Below are 10789 nucleotides of genomic sequence, written 5' to 3'. Positions count from 1 at the left end.
TTAGTGTAGTCATGCAAGAATTTCTCATCTAACTTAACCTTTCTAAAGCTGTTAGTGTAGTAGTTTCAGGAACGGAAACAATAGTAGCCTTTTCCATATCATGAATAGACATTCCTACAATCATTATTATAAACCTTATTCCACACATAATTGCTACTCCAGCACTCAAATACTTACAATACCTAACATTTCTAACTTGGTTATTTAACTCAGCTATGATCTGTAAAGAATCAGAAAGTAGAAGCAACTCTTAGATAAGGTGCAACAGAGAAAAATATTTCTTTCTCACAGTTCAGTTTCACACCCAGGAACCCTTTTTCTTTTTTAAAAATCGATTAGCAGCCTGTCACATCCGGTTTTCAATTGTCATATAGGTTATCAATGTATTTTCCGGTTTTATTTCAACCGTCGCCTTACAGGTTTTTCTTTAGATCAGTTTAGCAACTCAGTCTTTTGTTCGCCTTCAGGTTACATCAAAGTACTGACTTGAAACTTCTCTATCAAAACAAAAGGACATAAACTAGTGTTGCCATTCACTTGTTGCTTTATATGCCCACTCACGACCTGCGTATCTTCGACTTGGTATTCTTTTCCTTTTCAACCTTCGTTCACCACTTAATACGCCTTCACTCAATTCTTCCTTTCTCGTAGTATCCACTTCTTCTATTGTTTCATGTATGACCAATTCCTTCTTCTTCCCAATTTGTGATTCAGGCCAATTATCTCCTTTTCTCGTTCCTTCTGTCAATATTCTCCTCAGGATTGAACTCTTTGCCTTCTCTTTCTCTATGTTTTTTTCTCTTGATGGACTTGCAGCGGGTTCAGGAGGAGTCGAATCACTTTTGCTTTGGTCCGTCTCAACTCTTTCACCCTCTTGATGTGGCACTCGCTCTGTTTGCTTCTCAGCACCATCTGCTTCTGGGAGAACCTCTGCTGTGCTCTGTTCTCCTGCCGTATCCGTTGAGTTAGGCTCTTTCTCACCCTCCTGTAATTCTTCACTCTCGTCTTTTGCAGGGGTGATAGACCCATCTTCTACAAGCTCGGGTTCAACCTCAGGTTCAGCTTGCTCTTGTTCTGGCTCACGTGTAGCCACTTGTTTCACTGTGGTTGGTGCTCTCAACAACACTTCTTCATGATCTTGCGGATTTACCACTCTCTTTGTATGACTTGCATGTATCCAGTTCGGCAGTCCTGCACACTTTAGAGTTGTTGTAGTTGTTAGCACCACCTGGTAGGGACCTTTCGAACACGGTTCCAAACAGGTCTTGCAAACATGTTTCTTAGTGACCAGCCAATCACCAGCTCTCAGATTGTGACCTGGGTCATGGATGGGTAGCAGGTTAGTGGCCTGCACCTGCTGAGAGAAAGAGCAAACCACATCAGCCAGACCTTTACAGTAGTCCAACACCATATCATCTGTAATATTGACAAGGGCATTGGCTAGAATTGCTGGCAATCTCATTGCTTTGCCCATGAGGATCTCATGGGGCGACAGCCATGTCTCCCTGTCAGGTATGTTTCGCATTGACATCAACACCAAAGGTAATGCGTCTGGCTATTTCAGATTGGTAGCGGCCCACATCTTGGCAATTCTTGATTTCAATGTACCATTTATTTGTTCCACTAGTCCTTATGCTTCAGGACGAGAGCTACAATGCAACTTCTGCTCAATGTTTAGTGCTGCACATAAGAGTTTAATCACCTCATTATTGATTTGAGTTCCCCTATCTGATTCTAAAGAGATCAGAAATCTGAACCATGGTATTAACTCTCTAAGCAACAGCTTTGCTACTGTGAGACTGTCATTTCTTCATGTAGGGTATGCTTCAATCCAATGACTAAAGACACACACAATCACCATCATGTACTTCAGACCACCACATGTAGGCATCTCAATGAAATCCAATTGCATTCTGCTAAATGGACCTCCAGCTCTTCCGATGTGGCTCAAATTCACCACTCTCCCTTTTCCCACATTTAATTGCTGACAAATTACGCATCAATGGCATACTGCCTTTGCTGCTTGCCTGAATTTAGGATTGAACCAATCAACCTTGAACAACCTGACCATGGCATCCCTTCCAATATGTGCCTGCCCATGGTAATACCTGGCCATCTGGGACAATAAACTATTGGGAAACACCATCTGACCCTCTTCAGAAATCCAATTTCATCAGGTCTTTGGACACATTTTAACTTAGCCCAGAGTCTTTTCTCCTCCTTACCTGCATTTTCCTGCAATGTTTTCTACTCCTTCAGAGTATCGATCACTTTTAAGGCAAAACTTGTGCAATTATTCTCTTCCTCAGGCATCAATTCCTACTTGACTTTAAACAATATACAGTTCAATGCACAAAACCTTGCAACTTGATCTGCATATTCATTTCACAATGAAATGTAATCCTGTGTCTTTTGATGTGCACTGCATTTGACCACTGCAATTTCTTCAGGTAACTTTATTGCATACAAAAACTCTTTTATTTTGTCGCTTACTGGTGTTCCAGTAGAGGCCATGAAACCTCTTTGTGACCACAACTGACCAAAATCATGAACAATTCCAAATCCATATTGACTATCTGTATACATTGTGACTCTTAGTCTCGCAGAAACATAGCATGCTCTAGTAAGAGCAACCAATTCTGCCACTTGTGCAGAATATACACCTTGAAGCCAGGAAGCTTTTAATGTGCCTGTAATTGTGCATACTGCATATCCTGCTCTCAATGTCCCTGTTCCATCTCTGAGGCACGAACCATCAACAAAGACAATTTGGTCATTTTCTTCCAAACGTGTATCTCTAATATCAGGTCTTGGTTTTGTACACAGCTCAGTTACCTCAAGACAATCATGCTCAATTTCTTCTCCTTTTTCAATTTCAACAGTATCACTTGGAAGCAATGTCGATGGATTCAGCACTGTACATCTTTTCAATGTTACATTTGGAGCACCCAATATGCTTGTCTCATACCTTGTCAGTCTTTCACCAGTCAAGTATTGCATTTTGGTCCTTGTCAGTAAAATTTCAACAGAGTGTGATACCATTACCATCAAAGGGTATCCCATGACTACCCCCTCACATTGAGAAAGACTTTGACCAACTGCGGCTATTATACGCAGGCAACCTGGTAAAGCTGCTGCAACCGGGTCTAAGGTAGCGGAAAAATAGGCTACTGGGCCATAAGCACCTCCATGGACCTGTGTCGAAACAGACAAAGAACAAGCATCACGTTCCTGACAAAACAATGTGAATGGCTTTGTGTAGTCAGGCATTCCCAACGCTGGAGCTCTGCACAAACTCTCTCTCAGTTCAGTAAATCCTTTCATCTGAGCTTCATCTAGGGTAATGGGATCTGAACTTCCTTATGTGTTAACTGCTGTGGGAGTTTCTCAATCTCAGCAAAGTTCGGAATCCACTGTCTTCAGTACCCCACCATTCCCAGAAACATTCTGACATCTCTCTGTGAAGTCGGAGGACTTCCCTGCAATATCATGGTAATTCTTTCTCTGGAGATTCTCCTTAACCCTTTTTCAATCTGATGTTCCAGTTATTTCACTGATTTCTGGCAATACTGCAGTTTTACAGGTGACACCTTATGTCCAAAATTTCCCAAATGATTCAACAGGGCAATCGAATCGTACTTACACTTGTCCCTTCTTCTGGATGCGATCAGCAAATCATCAATGTATTGCACTGGAGTCGATTGGTATGGTAATTCCAATGACTCCAGATTCTTTTCCAAGATATGATTAAACAGTGATGGTGACTCCGTATACCCTTGTGGGAGCCTGCACCAGCTGTAGACTCTGTCTAGGGATTTGAAACCAAAAAGAAACTGACTATCCTCTTGAAAAGGGATGGAAAAGAAAGCTTGCGACAAGTCAACCACTGTGAACTACTCTGCATCGCAAGGAATCTGAAACAGTATCACTGCTGGATTTGGCACCACTGGACAACACGTGACCACCAGTTCATTCACTTTTCGCAAGTCCTGCACAATGCGCACTTTCCCACATGGCTTCTTTAAGCTCATTATTGGTGAATTACATGGACTGCTTAACACTTTCTTCAAAACTCCTTGCTTTAGGAAATCTCCAATTATTTGCACCACCTTCATCAAAACATCTTGTGGCATGTTATGCTGTGGAAGTTGCGGTAATACTGCATTTGGCTTCAAAGTGATCTTAATCCGTTCCACTCCCTTAATCAAACCCACTTCTTTACCTGTCAGGTCCCAGACATCTTCCTTCACTGTTCCCTGTAAATCTGCGTGCAATTATCTCACAGTAAACATTGGGAAAAACTCAATAAATGGGTATTCTTCACTAGCATTGTTGATCACTGTTTCAACCATCCATTCTTCTTCATCATCGCTATTAGTTTGTACTTCGATTCAAGTGTCTGAACAGTTAATGGAGTATTTTGTCTTACATAGTAAGTCTCTTCCATGTAGAGATACTGAACTCGAGTCACATACTACAAACCTATGTAGTCCCTGGTAATTACTGATCTCAACCTGCACTGGATCTGTGATTGGGTTTGTCAACTGTCTATTCTCCAATCCCACAACTTGAACTGTTCTGCCTGAAAGAGGTAAATTCTGGACTTCCACGCTTCTTATTGTAGAGTGTGTTGCTCATGTGTCCACCAAAAATGAAACTTTGTAACCCATCACCTTTCCCTTCACAAAAGGTTCTCTCTGATCTACTTCTAAGGATGCTGCAAGCATACACGGTCCTTCATCCGAACTGTCACTCATCCTTTCTTCGTTTATTTCATCCTCACTGTAAAATGGAAATTGGTGCACTGTGTCATTACTCTTCTATTGTCTCTGACCTGTGACCTGCTGCTGCTCCATCGGGGCTTGAGGTATCTGCATTTGCTGTCTAGGTACCATGGGAACCTGCTGCTGTCTTGGTTGCAACTGTGTTAGTTGTGCACGCTGCACTTGCACTTGCTGCATGGGTTGCAAATTCTGCACTCGATTCTGAACATTAGGAATAAATCCTTTCATTCTATGGACTTTTACAGTTTGAAATGTACTGACATCATCATCTTGCTTAACCACACCATCCTGCGCCATCAACGGACACTCCCGCTTCCAGTGTCCCACATTTCCACACAAATGACACAGTAACATCTTTTTCATCCCCTGCATGTCATTCTGAACCGCTACAGTACCCAAATCCGGACCACGCATCATGTCCATTCCACAACCTGTACCTCGCATTTGAGGCTGGAACATAATAGTTCTCTGCTGCGGCGGCATAGGTGGTACTAAAGCTCCTTGCACTACTGTTTGAGCTGCCTTAATTTGCATCACCATGGCTTTCTCCTTCAGCTTTTTCTGGTTCAGTTCAATCTCATCACTACAATATTTTACATACTTCAACACCTCTTCAATCGGCTTTGCCTGCCAGCAAAAAAAAAGGCTCTTAATCATCTGTCCTACTTCTGGTCTGAAACCTTCGACGAACCTGAACACAAAATGCAACATGACTTTCGGCTGAATTGCTTCCTTACCACTGTACTCCTTGAACACCTTCAACAATCTTTCATAGTAGGTATGTATTGACTCCTTAGATTCTTGAACTGTTCTATTAATTCACTGCCAATCAATATTTGTAGGAGAAATTCTGGTCTTCAGGACCTCAATCACCTTATAATAATGTTTCATCACCTCAGGTGAAGGTGCACCCGTTACTCTATCCCTTTCCGGTTCACTTGTTGGCCAATCTATTGCTCTCTTACACTTGACCCACAAATCAGCTGGAACCACTATCTCCAACAATGTGTTTAAGTCTTCCCACAAACCTTTAGAAAGTTTCACAAATCTGTCTGTCTGCTGATACCACTCAACAGTTTTCTCTCTCAGTTTTGGGTAATCATTTGTGAATGACAATATATCACTCCTGTGCCACGGGACATGAACAAACTGCCCTCCTGGAATTTCTCTCATCAGAAGTATCTTTACTGATTCCCTTTCTTTCTGAACATCTTCAGACCCATCTTGTGAATCTCGTTTTCACTTATCCTTCTTCTTCGCCCATCTGCCTTCCCACTTTTCTAATGCTCCCCAGATCTGAGCACTCTGCAACAATTCTTTCAAGTGAGATTTCATTCCCGCTGATCTCATATGCTCAAAATTCTTCACCTCAAAATCTAACCTGTAACTGCGTTTCAAATGCTTTTTTTCTCAATCTCGATGTCATGTTTCTCTGCCAGCTCTGCCAATTTCTGATGTATTTTACTCACTTTCTTTGTAATTCTTGGGCACAGACACCTCAGCTCTTCTTTTGTGTAGGATTCTAACATGTTCACTCCCATTGTTCCCTAGCTCCATTGCTTTTGTAGTTAACCTTGCATGATGTATCTGTTCCTCACCCTTGGATGTACTTTGGGGTGTGTTTAGACTGTTTAACCATTCACTCAACTGCTGTGCTGATAATCCCTGTAATGAAATGTTACTTGCATTCAGCACTTGTACCTGTTGCATCGCTGCACCTGGAGTTTGCAGCGTCAAACGTTTCAAACTTTGACTCGCATTCAGGCCATTTACTGCATCCGGAAGTGCTACTAGTGGACTAAGATCCATTAACGGTCTAGATCCATAAAAAATCTGACCCACAGACGACATCATCTGCACAGAATCACTCACTCCCCTTCTCACAAGACTCTATGACATTTCATTCTGATTTCCTGCACTCGTGCAAATAAACTTCCGCGGGACCAACAGTAATTGGTAGCGATATTGCATCTGGAGCTGCCCTGACAGTCGCACCTTGAGGAAAAGTTACCCCCATCGCCTGGTTCATGACTGGTGTAACGTCTGACTGTGTTCCTGTCATTGGTGTAAACTGCGGCAAACCCTGTGGCTGTGACGGTGGCAACAACATTGGAGTTGGCTCTGTCTGAACTAACATTGGCCTCGGGGGCAGTTGCTCCGATGGCACCACTAAGTTCGAAATTGTCTCAAGGACTGGCACATCTGGATAAATCCTCTGTATTGATGGTGGATGCGTCTGCGCTTGGACCACAGTAGTAGTTCCTGCATTAGGTGTACTCTGTACTACCCCTGGTATCTGTCCACTATCTGTCTGCACTGGTCCCTCTGTTCCCGATGCTTGTGCTGAAGCAGTTATAGTGGCACTAATACTTGGACCCCCTGAATATGTCCCAAAGGGTGGAGGTTGATCCCTCAGCAACTGTGTAATAAGGTCCTCAACATCAGAATCCTCATCGTCTACATAAAGCTTTTTCTTTTTCTTTGTCCCTGCACTCTCACTCTCTTTAGCATTATCTTCTTTCTCTGTCTTGTCTTCCTCTGTGATTGCAGGAAACAATTTAATTCCTTGTAACATCTCTGTTCTCCACCTTTTCAGTCACTCAGTCAGTCAATCAAAAGAACTTTATTTCGGCTACAAGAGCCACAAAAGCACAGCAGCAATAAATAATTACTCAGGATGAAATAAAATATATACAGTACATGTGGTTAGATAAAAAAAAAAAAGTTAAATGAACTCCCAGAGTAAGTTAATACATTCTTGCTAAAACCATTATACAGATTAAAGTTTCCCTCTGACAGTCCAACTTGCAAGGAATTTGGCAACAGAAATCACTAGCATAGCGCGAGTGTCTGATCTAAGAATTCAGAGAGCTAACTCGGACCTGTGAACTCCCAGCAGTCTACAGGCCGGGGCCAGCCATTTCCTGTGTGAGGCAGTGTATTCAGGGCAGACAAACAGGACGTCAGGGAGGTTTTCAATAGGTGCTTTACAAGCTGGGCAGATGGTTGTTTTGTCATGTGACCAGCGACTAGTAAATAATCTTAATGGCAGGGTGCCAGTACAGAACTGGAAATACAACTTCCTTTCTCTTGGCACCACAATTATGTCCCAGAAAGCCTCATATTTGCACGTCTCTTTTAGGTTGACAAAGTCACACGATAGCGTAGAGTGAAGAGCAACCCTCATGTCTTCAGAGTCTAACATATGGCAATACAATTTTTTGAAGTCACTGGGTAATCCCAGAGTTCTCTAAGCCCAAGAGAGAAAAGGAGCCCCTTGATGTGTCTTAACCAGGGGATACTATGAGAGTGGCCAGCTTCTAAGATGACCTGCAGGGCTATATTAAAGGAGGCAAGCTCTGGGGTAGTCCAAAGAGGCCGACAATACAAGAGGGGACATAGGCGGGCTTTGTGGTCAATGCGCTTAATGCCTAGGTCTTTAAAAAGGGGGATCAGTGGAGTACTTGGCGGGAGGGACACTAGGGGCCTGATTCTAACTTTGGAGGAAGGTGTTAAACCGTCCCAAAAGTGGCGGATATACCACCTACCGTATTACGAGTCCATTATATCCTATGGAACTCGTAATACGGTAGGTGGTATATCCGCCACTTTTGGGACGGTTTAACACCGTCCTCCAAAGTAAGAATCAGGCCCTAGATTTCTTAAGAAATTATTTTCAGAAATCTTTATTTCTTGGGCTTTGGCATAGCCCCATAGTTCAGCTCCGTAGAGGGCTGAACTTACTGCCTTGGTTTCATATATCCAGATTGCGGGGCGTATTGGTTTAGTATGTGAGAGGTTAAAGTCCTTTATTAAGACCCCCGCTGTTTGCTTTAACTTCAGTGCTTGCTTTGCAATATGTGATTTCCTAGAAATTTTTTCAGTTAACATTATGCCCAGGTAACTAAAAGTGCCAACCTTTTCAAGTGGAGTTCACTCAAGAGTAAACTTCCCTCTAAAGGATCTGTGTGGATTAAGTGTCATCAATTTAGTTTTAGAAGCATTGTTTTCAAGTTCCCGTGTGGAGCATAATTCCTCAAAACACACAAGGAGTTTACGTAATCCACTTGGGGTCTTGGATGTCAAGAGTGTGTCCTCTGCAAAGAGAAAGACCAGAATTTTCTGTGTGCCTAGTGATGGTGCATCAGCCTCCAGTCTGAGTAAAGAGGGGACAATATCATCTATGTACAGGGAGAACAGGATGAGGCCAAGGACACACCCTTGCCGCACACCCCTTGACACCTGAATTCTGTCAGTTAGCTGCCCCCTATAGTCCCACCTGACACGTGCATAATTACCCTCATGGAGCCGAGTTAGTAATACAAGAATGTGCTCAGGGATTCCCATTAGGGAAAGAACTTCCCACAACTTGTTACGGGGTACGAAATCGAATGCGGATTTCAAGTCCACAAAAGCAACATACAGGTTCCCTTTACCAATAAAAACGGTTTTCAGTATAAGAGCAGAAACCTGAGGATTTGTTTAGTGGTAGATATTTGTTTCTGAAAACCTGCCTGGAGGGGACTAAGGATGTCGCGTTCCATCATCCAGTCTTGAATCTTGCCCAGAAGGCAATGGCAGAAGACTTTCTGCACACGGTCTATTAAGCTAATTGGCCTATAATTACTGGGGAGGCTTCTGTTGCCCTTTTTTGAAAATTGAAACAAAAAGGGTCCCCTTCCGAGACTCAGGGATTGGCGCCCCAGATGCTATTGCATTCGCTTTGATGGTGATATATCTTGACCAGATTGCTATATCGGTTAAAAATAGGTCTGCTGGAACACCATCCACACCAGGTGCCCTACCACGCTTTAGAGAACCTAAAGAATATGCTATGTCCGCTTGGGAAAATAGTTGCAACACTGGAGGGGTGAGTGTTAGGGTAATATTTGAGCAAGTGTCCTTGTGTTGAGAGGTAGAACTATCATGGTTGTAAGAGTCCAACCCACTAAAGTAGTCTACACAGTCCTTTGGTGCAATATTAGTTGTAATGTTTAATTAGCTGTTTGCAGGGCCGTGCGCTGCCAGGGATCAAAATGTGCTGCAGTTCCTCTCTTGTGCAGCGTCACTTAGTGCAGTCCACCACTTGTTGTCCTTTTCGCGTTTAGCTTTGTCGATAGCTGATTTGTAAGACTTTCTAGCTGAGCTAATTGCATTTACATCCTTAGATTTTATAGCTTGGATTAAATGCTTACTTGTGGAGCGGCACTCTTTGTTAATCCAGCGGTGTCTACCCTTGAGCTTCTTACTATCAGAGGCTATATCAGCCGAGAAGAGGACCGCAATACCCTTAAAACATGAGGTGTGAGTTAAGCATATTTCCTCATTGGGGATTGCAGAGCCCACCTCTAAGCCCGTGAATGTGGTCCTCAAGGTGTTGTTAGCAGCGTTGATGAGTGTAGGTCGAGCCAGTACCTGGTTCTACTTTAGGTGGCGTTTGTCATTAACCAGACTTATTCCCTTTGGTGCTTTAACTGAGGTGTTGATCATGGACAGATGGTTGCACAAGGCTGACAAGTGGACTGAGAGAGGATTATGGTCACGTTCAGTTCTCTCAATAACCATTATGTCAATGACTAAAGGCCATAATCTTATGTCGACTAGACAATAATCAATTCTACTGGTGTGTCTGACTTTGTTATACGTGTGACAATCCTTTACGTCTGATTTGGTCCTGCCATTGAGTACCCTAAGTCCAAATTCCATAGTCAATGATTTTACTTGAACAGCAACTTGTGACCACCTTTTAATGGGTGGGATATCCAGGGCAGGGATAGACCATACCTGATCCTCCTCATGGGTGGACCCAAGATCATACCAGTCAAGAGGTTCAAATGTGACGTTAAAGTCGCCTGCCACAATAATTTTGTAATAGCGGGGACAGTTTTGCAGAAATGCCGCCAGGATGCAGAGGGTTTTGGAAATTCGCCACCCCCAACCCCTCTAGTATAGATGTTAAAAATAATCACAACTGCATTAGCCCCAAATGATAGGCAGAGACCTAG

This window comes from Pleurodeles waltl, chromosome 7 (genome assembly GCF_031143425.1).
Source record: "Pleurodeles waltl isolate 20211129_DDA chromosome 7, aPleWal1.hap1.20221129, whole genome shotgun sequence".
NCBI lineage: Eukaryota > Metazoa > Chordata > Amphibia > Caudata > Salamandridae > Pleurodeles > Pleurodeles waltl.
This window is presented reverse-complemented; position numbering follows the sequence as displayed.